Below are 12979 nucleotides of genomic sequence, written 5' to 3' on the forward strand. Positions count from 1 at the left end.
AAACAAAAAGATTCGATTCCTAAAAACTGGTACGAAAATTACACCTGTCTTGCTAATAGTAACTTCCACTAATTTTAGCCAAGCATAGATCTGATTTTGCCACTGCTTTCTCAAAAAACAACATCTTTTGAAGGTTTCTAACTACATATAAAAGAAAACTCACCCTCCTCAGCTTGACCCTCAGAATCTCCCACCACCTGCCCCTGTCTTGTTTTTTGGTCACTTCCTCCTCTTGCCTTTCCCAAAGTCCCCTGTGTTACCCCCACAGCACACCAGCACAGTCTAGATTCCCCGAATTCTGATCTTTAACTTTCACTGTCCTTATGGCCAGAATGCTGACCCCCATCTGTTTAATGTTCCAGAAACAGCTTGAATTACATGTTCTTCATGAGGTTTCTGTGTGTGGCTGCCTTAGTTACAATTCCCCTCCGTTTCCTGGTCATCAGTTGCATTTTTGTCTCACTACAATGACTTATCCTAAGGATGTGAAGCCGCTGGAGGGTCCATTTCCTGTCTTATTCACCTGCGGAGGCCCCACTGTGCTAGCAGCCTTGCACCAAGAATGCACTTAAAATCTATATTGCATTTAATTGGATAGTCACTATCAACCACTGGGTTAATTTACTACTCATAACACCAAAAAGTCACTAATGCACTTAATTATTTATAAGAGATAGATTTTAAAAGCATAAATTAAATTATTTTAATTTAATTTAAAACAAATGCCATGTTTCTGACATTGGTACAACAAATATAAGAACTGATGGAAAAAGTCGTGGTTCCCTAGAAACTGTAGTTATAATCACATGACTCAAATGGCTACAATAATCCAGCCATTTTATTCTACTACAGCTAAGAAGAGGGGGGTGGGAAGAGATTATTCATTGCTTCATGACTTGAACGTTTCTTTCTTATAAAGCTTGAGGAAGTTCAAATGTTTATTTTAGTTTTCTATGGAGAAAACTTGAAAAAAATAATCTTTAAAATCCAAACACCTTTTCCTGTATGGACAAGTTAGTGTGTTTCATTGTACTTCTATTCCACTTCAAAAAGCATCAGTAGCAAAACACATTTGAGAAAAACGCAGCCGGAATTTTACAGATGAGCTAATTTTCTGAAAAACAATACTTTCAATTGTACAACTTGAGCCCAAGTTACATTGTAATAAAGGATGCAGCATAATTCAATTACGTAGTATTTATATCATATTCAAATTAATCAATTTCCATTCCTCTTGGAGGGTCTACCTTTTGCCTAGCAGGGGCCTAGGTGCCATGGGAACAGTAAAGTACTAAAAGATAGAGGAAAACAACATTTTCACATGTGAATAATTAGACATGATCCATAAAGATTATGAGACAATATATAGTATAATCAGATGCCAAAGGGCTTAGCAGATAAAGGCTCATCTATATTCAAGGGAAACAGTTCCTCCTCCAGGCCTATCTCTCTCTGGAATGGGTACCACTCTTGCCACACAATGGCTGAATGTTGGGCTCTGCCTTCTCCTTTGACCTCACGTTCAATTAGTGTCAAGAAGCAATAATTCTTAACTCATTCTTTAAAATGTCTCTCACTCTCCCCTGTTTATCTCGGTTCCCACTGTCTCACTGCATGAAGTTTTAATCTCACTTCCTAATTGTTTTCTCAAATTTACCTGCACCCCTCCTGCTCAATGATCACTGGATCACCTGCTCATTGCCTAGATAAGCCAGTTCAAATACCAGTCATGATATTCAAAAGGCCCTTAGCAATGGCCTTCATTCATTCAATCAATCAACACATATTTTTTAACAGTTATTATATGCGAGGCACTATTCTAGGCACTGGGGATATTCTTTTTATTGAAACATCTATTTTATTAATATGGAAAGAATCCAGAAATTGGATCTCTTACCGGCTGTGTAATCTTGAATTATTCTCTCACTTTCCTAACCTCAGCTGGTTTCCTTCCTTACAAAATGGGGAAACAATCCTGCCTTGTCCTACTTAGATCCCAGAATTACTAGGGAAACTTAAACATAAGGTAGGGCGTTGAAAATGCTTTGCAATATCTAAAATAATAATTCCCCACTAATCCCATTAATTTATACATTTTGGAGTTATTCTGAAAAGAAATACAGTCAACTAACATAGGAAAGAGAGAAACTGGTTCCAGTTGAGGTGATTGTGGAAGGCTTTCAGGATTCAGTGTTCTCTGAGCCAGGTGTAACTGGTATAACCGGACTGTGTCCTGCAGATAGTGGAAAGCTGTCAGGAAAGACTTTTGAGCAAAGGAGCCTGAAGTACAATGTACTGGCATCAGGTGGATGATGACTTGAAGCGCAGAGACCAGGATCGAGATACGTTAGGAGTGGAGAAAAGTGTGGATTCAATAAATCGAGAAGATTGGCAGTAAAGGAAAGGAGGAATGGAGGTGAAAAACATTATAGAGGAAGAATCACAGAATTTGACAATTTGAATATGTTGGTTGGGAGAAGAGAATGTGGGACACAGGTGAGTAGACAATGACTCACAACTTAGGATTTGATGTGAATGAATGGATTGTGATACCCTTACCAGGTTAAAAGAGTACATTTATATTCAAAAGAGATTGGTTTACTATTGAATGATGAGCCAGAATTGCACATACCTTGGAGTAAATATTGAATATATATAAAATAATACTCACATAATAGAAAATATTATTAGAGCCAAAATGAACTAATGAGGACTTGGAAGAAACAGCACTTCACAAGTATTTCTCAGATCAATGTATGTGATTGATGGGCGGAATCCTACAACTGGGGAAGAGTGTGAAAGGAGGTTCAGTACAAACTGCTCCTCTAATTATACTGCTATTTATTTTGTCATTTTATTATTTTATTTTTATTGTTACAGTTGAAAGGGAACTGTTTTTCTCAGAATGCCCCAACTGATGATAATTTTTTGAGGTCTAGAAACACAGCTCTTTTGTATTTGGATTAAAATGAATTCATTCTTTATTCCTACCACTAATGTACAATGACCCAGATTTCAGGCTTTCAGGATCTGTAAGTTATAAAATGGCAAGACTGGTGTTTGTGTGTGTGTGTGTGTGTGTGTGTGTGTGTGTGAAATTTTACTACCAAAATATTTACTAAACGCTTTTCTGTGAGGGGGTTCTTTCAGTGTTCTAGTTTCTAAGACACCTCTCTGTAGGCTACTCCATAAGATTCCTATTTTTAATGCTTGTTTTCTGAGCTTATATTTTATTTCAGTTTTTAAAGAAACAGTACATGTTTTAACAAAATACCCACCTCACAAAAGAAATCAACAGAGAGATTTTTTAAAATGCTAGGATAGAATAAAAATTGAACTGTAAACTTTAAGGCTATAAAATCTTAAAGTCTATTGCACTGGATATGATTCCTTAATCATATCCAGTGCAATAGCCTCACTGCACTATCCAATGCAGTAGTCATTAGCCACATGTGGCTACTGAAATTTAAATTAACTAAAATTAATAAAATCAGAAATTCAGTTCCTCAGTTACATTAGCCGCATTTTAACCAATCGATACGCACCTGTGGTTAGTGGGTTAGTGGCTACCATACTACTCAACAACACAGATGTAGAATACTCCCATCAACACAGAAATTTCTTTTGGATGGTGGTAGTTGAGACCATTTTTTTACATAAGTGAAAGGAGCTGATTATAGTCTGATTAGTTCCATTTGCCCCAAAGTTGGTCCAAGTATTTGTATAGCACATGAACATTAATATTGCTAAAAATGTAAACGAGCTAGGCCACATCCAGTTTGACAGCTGTTCACAGACATGCTCCTATGGTCAAAGTCTCAGAATAGCTCCTGCCATCCTTGTGACCAAGGTCAATATGGAAGAAGGTTTTTAACTTTCCTGACTTTCCTTGGACCATATTATCCATAGTATTCAAATAACCCCTTTGATCCCTGGGCAGTGGAATTCTCTTAAGGTAATTCCAAAATAATTTCTTTGGTCAAATTACTTTAAAAAGTGTGAATTTCTCCTGTCACTTAAGAAATAAGTCCACACTGTTTCCTCTAACTCAAACACAGGAACACGAGGAGAAATGAGGTGTAGAGGCCAAAGCCTGGTAACTGCAAGTGGGCAGGTTTCCCTCCCCTCAACACATTAGATGTTGTAATTAAACAAATGTTTTGTGAGCACTGCAGAAATACCTTGCTATTCTGCAATTTGTTGAGAACAAAGATAACATTCAACAGATCCAAGAAAAACCTAGGATGATTGGGCCTTCCAAAATCACTGTGGTTTTGGCTTCAGTTTACAATAATAGTAAATTTAATTATCAGCTAGCACAGAATATAAAATGAGCCATTAAGATAGCTTATCAGAGGGGAAAAAATCTGACATTGAAGGCATCTGATCTAATTGATTCTAGTACTAAGAAGTCACCAAAATGACTCCTGACTATAAACAATGTAACAGCTATTAATTCGCCTTATAAAGATCAAACATTTCAGAGGGAGGTTGAATTTTAAAGCATACTGAGTAATCTGCTCTTATAAATAGGAGACTCTGTTTAGTAAACCTAGCTAATTAAAGCACTTAATAAATGGGGGAAAACCCACCAGTCTAAATCTCTTGTTGGTACTAGAGAATTCTCATTTGCTCCTTCAGAGAAGTAATTAATTGAAGGGCACATTTTTCTTCTCTTTGTTCTTTCCCAACAATTTTAATGGGTACAGAACATCAGTCACACAAAATGTAATAGGACAAGAAGATGGATGAGTATATTGAAGCCACTAGTCACAGGACAGAAAATATCCTGATGAGGTGACCGTGGCAGCCCAGAGTTCAACAATATAGCCTGGGCAATATTTAGTAAGTGAAACTATGTTGCTCCATGATTTGGTATTAGCAGTCAACAAAATCAATCTCCAAACACAATTTATCACATTTCTACAGGTCAGACTTTCAAAGTCACATTCTCAAAATATGCTCCAATGACACTCTTAACTCCAGAAAATGATTTAATCTGGCAAAAAGGTGGATAAAGAGAAGAAAGACAATCTAACCTTAAGGAACCTGACCTTGTCTTATAAGTGATTAGAATTCCTTTGGAAGGGGGGTTTTATTATAGCCTAGAAATTATGCCCCTATATTACAAGATGAATTGGTATATGCGGTGGATGCTTGCTGAGCACTGAGATCCCACCTTCAGGACCGAGGCACTCACTTACTAAGCCCCTGGGGGCGCTGGGTGCTGCTGCCTCAGAGCTTTGTCCTGCTCTGGGTGCTGCGCTCAGCCAAAGGGAATCAACGGCCTTGTGCAAAGCTATGCCCACTCGCCAGGAGCCGCCACCTCCAAAGATTAGACAATGCAGGAGTACAAAGCCAGGCTATGGGAACAATTCTGAAGGGTCATCCCAGCTTCACAGCAACCCTTGCCGTTATCTGAGGTCTCTGTTGGGATTGCATTCCAGTCTACTTTTCCTTCTGCCTGATGCTACTGCCTTCACTCCCACACAGGTGTTGTTCCTGAGAAAGCTCTTAAGCATCTCATGTATAAATCTTTGTCTCAGAGCCTGTTTCCCAGGCCATGTAACCTGACAGTATATATAATCAAAGAGCCATTTTTCTTTGTAGAGAATTAAGGTAATTTAAATACTGGGCTGAATGAAATAACCACAGATGTTCATATTCACAATTGGGAAATAATGTACTGTAACTTTGCTAGGATTTACACAGCCGAAAAGATGTTTTTTATATAACTTAAAAAATTTAAACCATATGATATTTCATAATTTAAATGCAGTTTGATTCTTGTGGGCCTCTGTATCTTTTTGTAATCCAGGAACTAATCAAAGTGTATTAAAACACACTCAGGGGCTGAGGTACCATTTACTAGTCCTGACAGTTTCCTTTTTGAGGGATTCAAGGCAACACTAGGCACCGTATATATGACCACCCATGGGTTCCCACTTATGAATACTATGATGTTCTTAGTAAAATTTATGTAGATATTTCTTTAAGGTCCTGTTAGACATTTGTCTCATATGCACTGTCTAAAAGCAACACTTTATAACAAGATATCTAAAATTCAAACTAAATCTATTTGAAAAATATCAGTGGAAGATTCTACATCTCAAATTAATAGTGTTTTTTTTTCCATCTCTCAGGATTTTCTGTGATCTATGAAACACAGATAATACTGGCTGGAAAGCTGTGAATACTTCAAAGCCATCAAAGCAAACTTCAAAGCAAGGGCCCAGTTTTAAAATGATTTTATAAATAAATAAATAAATAAATAAATAAATAAATAAATAAAGGTATTTATGGGGAACCGGGTATTTATGGGGAGGCTCTGGGGAGCAGTCATCAGCACATTGATAACAGTGTTACTGGGTAGTTCAGTGATGCCAATGGTCAGTTCATCAGTCACAGACGTGGTGTCAATTAGCCAGAAAATGATAATCCATCAAGAAGATCATCTGATGAATGTGACCTTACATAGAAATTGCTGGGGAGGCTATTTATGTAATAAATAAAGAAAGAAAGAAAGAAAGAAAGAAAGGTATTTATGGGGAACCGGGTATTTATGGGGAGGCTCTGGGGAGCAGTCATCAGCACATTGATAACAGTGTTACTGGGTAGTTCAGTGATGCCAATGGTCAGTTCATCAGTCACAGACGTGGTGTCAATTAGCCAGAAAATGATAATCCATCAAGAAGATCATCTGATGAATGTGACCTTACATAGAAATTGCTGGGGAGGCTATTTATGTATAGCATTTGCTTTAAATGTTTTTGTCACTGTTGTTTTTAATCAGTTATGAAACCACAGTTTCATTTTCCTGAGATTTAGGACCTAGCTACTTTGCTTTCAAGAGACTGAAATGACAGTATGAAAGATTCGTAAGGTCACTTCTTTCTAAATTAATATTTAACTTAGTTTTAACAACTTTTTAGAATACTTAGTATCCAAATGGATCCCACACATCTGAAAAAGAATTAACAGTCACAGGCTCCACTGAAATATATCTGTGAATAACCTACTGTGCAGATGAGCATCGTAGAAATGAATCTGTGATTTTTATGCATCTGCTAAGAAAACTGGTTTTTATTGGTGATGTTTTATTTCAGAAGGTGGAATGGAAAAGACTAAATTAAGCCATCTAATCTATGCCAGTTCAGGAGGAAATACTTCCCAACACTTTTTAGTCTACATTTCACATCCAGTGAAATATGACTATGGCATGGAGTACTGTCATTGACTTACTTTCTCTAGGTTCTACCAACTGCATTAAATATTATGTAGTGCAATTCTGAAAAACTTTTTAATTTTTATTTTATTTTTACAAACTCTTGAAGGTTAATTGAGAGTAATTTACCCTCAAGTAGAGACACCACCCTTATATTTAGTTCTTAAAATGATCACCACAAACAAGACAGTAAAATCTCCTTCTTCTTTGCCTCCCTGTTTAGATTACCCTAGAATCTGGATAAGACTCTGGTCTGACCTAGAATATGTCGGGCATTTCTGTTACAGTTTAGAACTAATTTTGCGGCAATTGAAAATTAATCCTGATTAAAATCCTGAGTTTTTCAAATTCAAAAACTTAACTTCTACCCTTTCTGAGTTTTCTATCTCAAGTTATCTGGGGGTCGCTGAGTTAGTTTCCTGAAAAGCTTCATTGATATTGAGTATATGAGGGGCATTATCTTTACTATCATTATATTCCTCATGGCTCAAAGAATATCCTCACTTTACAAGTAATAATATTTAATAAGTAAAATAAATATGGTTTTGAGTTATTGAAAAATCTATTTTTAGTATATTATTGAATTGGACTAGGTTTTACTTAAAGCTTAAAGTTTTAAAAATGATTTTCATGGTCTTCTTAGGCTACTCTTTGCTTTATATGACCTTTATTGGGATAGCTGCACTTGGACAAATTCTCATATTGGTGCTAGGGTAATTATGAAACCAAAGGCAACATCATCAGGAAAAATTCAGGCATTTTGCAGTGTATTTTATAATGATCACTTTGAATTCTTTTAATAGTGAGGAGGGACAGAGATAAAATGAATATTGTAATAATTTAGCCATATTTTACTATTTCAGTGATGGATATAAATCATGTAAAATAAAAAGAAGTATGTATTAAGCCATTTTTACACAAAATAGCTAATTCAATTTTTTTCTTGTTTTTTAAGTTTAATTTTATTTATTTATTTTTTTATACAGCAGGTTCTTATTAGTTATCTATTTTATACATATTAGTGTATATATGTCAATCCCAATGCTAATTCAATTTTACAGCATGGAAAGCAGCAAATGAAGAAACATGACAGTTACTAAATCAATAATCAATTAATCTCATCACACACAAAACACTGTTTTGTTTTATATGATGTATACATATTATACTTTAGACACTTTTATCTATAATATAGTAAATCCTTATCACTATGACATCCCATGATCCCTTGTTCCCCCCTCTCTCTCTCTTTCATAGAACTAATATTGTACCTTGCATTATAGTTATTTGTGAACAAGTGTGTATTACTGGAGACTGCGGGACAGTAAACACCTTGAGGGAAGGGATCCCATCTTATTCTGCTTTTATATCACCTTCAACAAATTGCCCTGTACACAGAATTCACTTGGAATTTAGCCATTCATCCTTTACTCAAGAAACATCTATGTGGGTACTGAGTTAGATTGAAAACAGGGTATTTGCCCTCCAGAGATTCAGAGACCAGTGAAAATCACAAACAAGTAAATTGAGAAAGGATACCATTTGGTACATGTTATGACAGAGGTAAGCACTGGTTACCTTGGAAGGAAAAAGGAGGGGGTATTCTTAAGTTCAGGGACTCCAGGAAGATTTCCTGGAAAAGGTGGTACCTGACCCAAGCTTTGAGGAGGGCTACAACTTAGTGAGCTAAAGGTCAATGGGGAAATTCTAGGAAGAAAGAACAGCAAGGTATATTGGCCAGCTTGACAACTGAGGAATAAAAATTGTATCATTATCCATCATGACTGGCAATTTTGAGAAAAGGACCTGATATGCTGAAACCACCTGGGTAATAAAATCCTCAGTTTGGAAGAAAAGGTCAGGGAATAGGAGTGCAGTAGGGGTGAAAGAAGGACCGATAGAGCTTGTTTGTTTTTTGTTTGTTTGTTTCATTTAGAAAAGCAATGACAATTTTTCCTTAGTTTTAAGATGTGAGTTCTCCCCAGTATCTTCTTGTTTCTGAAATGGGGATGCAGCTTGCAATCAATACGGATATTAAAGGTGGTAGCTTGTCAACCCTGCATGCCCCCAGCTGTCCTTACACTTGATGATGAGCCTTGCAAGTAACAATACCGTAAAACAGATGACATCTTCAAAATCAAGAAAATACATAATTTTGTAGTTTCTCAAATCATCTTGTTTTCAAAGAGAACTCAGTGAATACTGGAGACAAAAGGTTTCTTTTGTGAATGCAGTTGTAGCTATATCCCCACTCCTATTCCTTGACCCAATTTGTATTAAATACCAGGCACTGTATGATATGGTAGAATGCAGAGATGCAGAAAAACTAAACATAAATACAGAAGGATCTGACTATATTTCAAATTCTGGAGGAGCTTTGGGAAGAACAGCCTACTCTGTCTTGGGTTCAGAGAGAACTTCCCAGATTGTGAGCCTTGAACTGAGTTACAAAGGATTAGGGTTTTTATCAATATATGTGTAGGGGTATGAAAAACACAGTAGGAAAAAGGGACATTTCAATGAAATGCAAAGAGATGGGGAAAATCACGTTGTTTTCAAATAAGAAATTATAGTTTGGTTTGGTGAAAATTTGGGCTCTTAGGAATGTATGAGGAAAGATAGCAGATTGTGAAGGATCATTCATGCCAGGCATAGATTTATGGGAAAGTGGGGAAAGGCTTTCAAGCTCTCAAAAGTGGGAGTGTCAAGTCACTTTCCCATACTGATGGGCTCTCATAGGTGACACAATTTGATTTAAGCTGTTAAAACAGATGGGAAAATGGTAGTAGAGAGGACCTGCTTCTCTTCGTTACACTGCAAAGGCCATCTCTGTAGAACCCTCTGAGGAGAAATATAAATAGCATCTATTATCTCCCTGCCTTTCTTCATCCTTTCCTCCCTCCCTCCCATTTCTTTTTCCTTCTTCCTTTATCAGACGTTTACTGAGGACCTACTCCTGTGCCAGGAGCTCAGTATTTATAGATCAGTTTAGTGAATAACTATGGGAAGCTCAAAGGGAGAAGAATATTTGATATTTATAATAAAATGAGCATGGACTTTGGCATTAGGCAAATCCCAGTTTGAATTTCAGGTGTTCTACTTGCTGACAATATGAATTTATCATTTGATTACTTTGTACCTCAGTCTTCTCATTTGTAAAATGGGGACAATATTAGCTAACTCACAGGGTCACTGAAATGAGATCATAGCCTCAAAAGTTACCATTTATGGCATCCCCATAATGTGTTATGCCCTTTAAATATATCTCATTTAATCCTCACTAAAACCCTTCAAGGTTGATATTAATCAATTAAACAAAGGCTCAGTGAAGTTAAGTAACTAATTCACAGTCAGAGAGGAAATAAGTGGTGCTATTGCTTGATTCCAAAGGCTCTGTTCTTTCTTCTGTGTTCAGTGCCTCTCCTATGTATCACATTGTTCTTGGGCACTATTTTCCATGTTGTCTTAACAGTGAGGTTCACAACTGCATAGGCAGAACCAACTTCAAACAAACAAACAAACAAACAAAAATATGAGCCGCTAAGGAAATACAGAGCACACTTAAGGAGTGAATGGCAAAATCTATCCATTGCAACTCAACTTAGCATGGCTGTGCTCTTTTAAATAAAGTGCCAAGAAAACAATATTTACACATATTCTATCATTTAAATTGACTTCAGAGATGCTATTTGATTGCATCCTTATGGTTTATAGAGACCTGCAGTGATGCCTGGCACCAAGTCCATTCATTTCTGCAGGAAGATCAAGATACTCAACTATCCTCATCCCATATCCTGCTTTGGTCAGGCCGTTTGTCCCATTTTCCCTAAATATGTCCAATTAGTCATATTCTATGACTTTGCTTTTACAATAAATCCTGGACACCAAACATACTACATTGACCGACTGGATATACAGTAATTATGCTGAATTTAAAAATAAACCTTGGCTCCTAACCTAAGCCACTCTAAATAAAGACTACAACCATGAAGACCCTTAGATTATCCTTACTCATATAGAACTGCCCTTTCTCTGTAACGTCTTCTGTGTTAGGGTTGTACATTTCCACATTTATCTTCTAATTGCTTTGTGATAAAACACTTTGAAGACTGGCTTCTTAGCTTATGCTTCTTCTCATTGTTCTTGGGCACTATTTTCCATGTTGTCTTAACAGTGAGGTTCACAACTGCATAGGCAGAACCAACTTCAAACAAATAAACAAACAAACAAAAAAAAATATGAGCCGCTAAGGAAATACAGAGCACACTTAAGAAGTGAATGGCAAAATCTATCCATTGCAAATCAACTTAGCATGGCTGTGCTCTTTTAAATAAAGTGCCAAGAAAACAATATTTACACATATTCTATCATTTAAATTGACTTCAGAGATGCTATTTGATTGCATCCTTATGGTTTATAGAGACCTGCAGTGATGCCTGGCACCAAGTCCATTCATTTCTGCAGGAAGATCAAGATACTCAACTATCCTCATCCCATATCCTGCTTTGGTCAGGCCGTTTGTCCCATTTTCCCTAAATATGTCCAATTAGTCATATTCTATGACTTTGCTTTTACAATAAATCCTGGACACCAAACATACTACATTGACCGACTGGATATACAGTAATTATGCTGAATTTAAAAATAAACCTTGGCTCCTAACCTAAGCCACTCTAAATAAAGACTACAACCATGAAGACCCTTAGATTATCCTTACTCATATAGAACTGCCCTTTCTCTGTAACGTCTTCTGTGTTAGGGTTGTACATTTCCACATTTATCTTCTAATTGCTTTGTGATAAAACACTTTGAAGACTGGCTTCTTAGCTTATGCTTCTTCTGCAACCTCTGTTGCTATTTAGCACAGTACTGAGCACAAAGCAGGTACAGAGTAATTATTTGTGGTTATTCAAAGTTTCCCAAGCTTTCCTTTACTTCAAAAGACATTAATATCTGAATTCTACCATAATTCAATTATAGGAAAATATTACTATCACTGATTACAATAGTGGTCTTTAATCCGTGGATTTATTATTTTTTAAACCATACTTAGTAATTCTCTTTGTTCATATACCCTTGAAAAGAATTTTTTTAATTTTTATTATTTAAGTAAAGGTACCTGAGACAGACCCTTAAGAGCCTTAGAAGTAAAAGGTTAGTTCAGAAAAAATTTAATTTCCACTGAGATGAGAGCAAGTTTCTAAAAATTTCCTACAGTATTTCTAAAAAGCTACATAAAGCAGAAGTGGGGGGATGTTCTTCACTAGGACCCAAACTACCATTAAGCAAGATTTATAGCTTGTTACAAAATGGCACAAATTAGCAATTAGATGTTATATGTTGGAACACAGGAGACTATGGGGCTGCTACCTTTTAAGCTTTTTGTTGAAAGAAACAAAGAACTCTTCATAATAAACTTTAAAGCTGTTATTCCACATTCGGAGTGAAAGAATTAAGAGAGAAGGAATGAATACAGCTGGAAGGGAGATGGTGATGGAGCAGGTTATATGGATGACTTTGGAAATGTTGCATTAAGATATGAAAATCACAGTTGTATTTGAATTACCTAGAACTCTAAATCTGAAGACAAAATTAGCACCCAGTGGTACCTAAATCCCTATTAGTCACAAGAAGAAGACATTTATTAAGAATAACACCTAAGGGCTTCCCTGGTGGCACAGTGGTTGAGAGTCCGCTTGCCGATGCAGGGAAAACGGGTTCGTGCCCCTGTCCGGGAAGATCACACATGCCGCG

At 36.5% G+C, this 12979-nt stretch overlaps 1 protein-coding gene across 6 annotated transcripts in view; it reads right to left on the minus strand.

Moving 5' to 3' along the window:
- Positions 1–12979, minus strand: part of PDZRN4 (PDZ domain containing ring finger 4) — a 415958-nt gene that overhangs the window by 149681 nt on the left and 253298 nt on the right. The gene's annotated exons all lie outside the window — the stretch shown is intronic.

Source organism: Physeter macrocephalus, chromosome 6 (assembly GCF_002837175.3).
Source record: "Physeter macrocephalus isolate SW-GA chromosome 6, ASM283717v5, whole genome shotgun sequence".
Taxonomy (NCBI): domain Eukaryota; kingdom Metazoa; phylum Chordata; class Mammalia; order Artiodactyla; family Physeteridae; genus Physeter; species Physeter macrocephalus.